At 34.5% G+C, this 2,500-nt stretch overlaps 1 protein-coding gene across 1 annotated transcript in view; it reads right to left on the bottom strand.

Annotated features, from left to right (window-relative positions):
* The window catches only part of LOC119572927 (FAS-associated factor 1-like), a gene marked incomplete at its 5' end in the record, with an annotated part of 18,969 nt that overhangs the window by 13,820 nt on the left and 2,649 nt on the right, over window positions 1-2,500 (bottom strand).

The following is a 2,500-nucleotide window of genomic DNA, read 5'->3' as shown; positions in this document are numbered from 1 at the left end:
TGTACCTTTAACCTTTTTGCCGACAGGTGTGTGATTAAGTACTTTTTAACACATTCTCAATTTCACTATGCACAAAAAAAAAAAAAAAAAGTAATAATAATAATAATAATAATAATAATAATAATAATACAAACCAACGATTTCAACTCCATGATGCCACACACTGCTTATTTTATTCAGACTATAGACTGAATAATGATCAACTACGGAGTCTATATAACAACAAAAATATCCTTCAGGCTCTATTTATCAGGAAATATGTCAAGTAGACACTTTAGAAAATAATGAAAACTGAAAATACAACATATGCTTGTAGTATTACGAAGAAACGGCATGGGATGCTGGTATTTGGCTTGAGTGGTCGCGCATGCTAGGGCGGCGATATAAGCCCCCGGCAGCAAAACCCAGGCCACTATGAATACTACCCGTCGGGAAAGGGTTAATGATCCAGACTATGAGAGATCCAATCACAGTTGCATGTGATATATCAAAGTGTGTAGAAGTGGCACTCCTGTTCTCCATTGTAAATACTGATTTATCTTATTTTGCTGATATGATTTTGAAATCACTTCTTTTCTACTAACCATTTTTATGGGTCCTATTATATTATGGTTTTCTAAAGCATTATTGGATGTTGCAATATGAGGTTATGTAATGTTTTGATGGATATATATTCCTATCAAAAGCTTGCTATAAAAAGTAACCTACCTGCTGACTCATTTCGTCATTAGTAGTGTAATATTAGTAGTATTGATAAAAAAAAAAAAAAAATTACACATACTAAATTTATTAAAAAGTGACATTCAAATCCCCTAGATTTCTGACCTAAGGATGAAATTCTGATTTCAAAACTGTTATCTTAATATTTAATAAATATAGTTTGCGGATTGTGGTTTTTTTTTACAAGTAGCATATGGTATAGTGCTTTGCTATTCATTGTAATTATTATTATTACCACAAGATTATTATTATTATCCACTTACTATTATAATTTCATTATCACCACCATTATTATTTCATTATCATCATCTTCATTAGTATTACTATATTATCATTATAATTATTTTCTATAATTTTTATGTGTGTGTGGTGGTGTGTGTGTGGTGTGTGTTTGTGTGTGTGTGTGGGTGTGGGTGTTTGTGTGTGTGTGTGTGTGTTGCGTGTGTGGGGTGTTGTTGTGTGTGTGGTGTGTGATGGAAAAATAAAATAAATAACTTTCTGCACCCTTAAAACTAAAAATTTTTAAATCCCCCTTTTAAATTTTTCCCTTTTTGGGTCATGGGCAATCCCATACTTTTCATAACTTGTGTACTTTTATGCATGAGTTTGCAACAAAAAAATTCAACCCATCCATAACTACCAGATCATAAACTCTTTAGTCAGGTAATACCTTTGGGTAACAAAATGCTTTTAAACCCCCTTCATAGAAATCACACGACCAAAAATCCGGGAGTTAGGTTTACGTGTGGCCACTCTACCGGGGTGCATGGCTTTGGGCCAAGAGCATGAAACACATGTGTGTGTGGTGACAAGAATATATGTCTCCTATTTGCAATGTTATTTTTTCTCTTTATCATAAGAGTTTTTAGTTTTTTTTACCATTTTGCTATGTCCATATTTACCATTTGATTTGCCTTGTCCAGATGGTAATATACTGTTTTCCTTGCACAGACTCTAAAATGATCTCTCCAGGTACTCTACAACTCAGTGCAAGAGAAATAAAAATATATAACATTATGTTATTATGTTCAATTTTCTGTAATGCAACCGTGTTGCTGCTCACAGCACCAGGAATATGGTGCTGAGCATGGAAAGAGTGTCCTCCATGGGCCAGTACTCTTCCAGTTATAGACATTACTTTTCCACCTCATTTATTGAGGGGAAAATTGGGTGCAAAACCACCACTGAATCTAATCAACCCCCCAAGAGATTTGTGCACTAGTGGCAAGTCTTTCCTGTCCCCCGGCCTTATACTGAAATGTTCACAATGGCAGGTTCGCAATGTATGATTTCTTATTAACAATAATATCAATAAAACTATATGAAACTCAACTTGTAAAATGTATGTGGAAACACCAACAATTGTTATTAAAAAAATAGTAAAAACATTGAGCACAAGGACCAAATTTTCCCAATATCACTATTAATCAATTTGATCCATGTAACATGACTGTTCTGTCCTATCAGCTGAGGGACAGCTGATAGGAATATGCTGTCATAGAAACATTTGGTTGAGGGCATAGGTACAGGATGACTTGCTATGAGTGTACAAAGTTCATGGAGGAAGAATAGACTTGGTTGGCATTTAGGAAGGGGATCTTGGATTATTTCCACAGTATACTAGGGTGGAGTGTATAATCCAAGAGCATAGATGGAAAAGTGTCAGGTCTAGGGATAAGACTGTTTCCATTTCATGTTCCCATTCCTGCCTGCTGTGACCAGGCAAAAGGGTATTTAACAGAATATTGAATTTAATATAAGAATTGAAAAACTGATACAA

This window comes from Penaeus monodon, chromosome 1 (assembly GCF_015228065.2).
Source record: "Penaeus monodon isolate SGIC_2016 chromosome 1, NSTDA_Pmon_1, whole genome shotgun sequence".
In the NCBI taxonomy this organism is placed as follows: domain Eukaryota; kingdom Metazoa; phylum Arthropoda; class Malacostraca; order Decapoda; family Penaeidae; genus Penaeus; species Penaeus monodon.
Note: the sequence above shows the minus strand (reverse complement) of the source record. Positions and strands in the feature narration are given on the sequence as shown.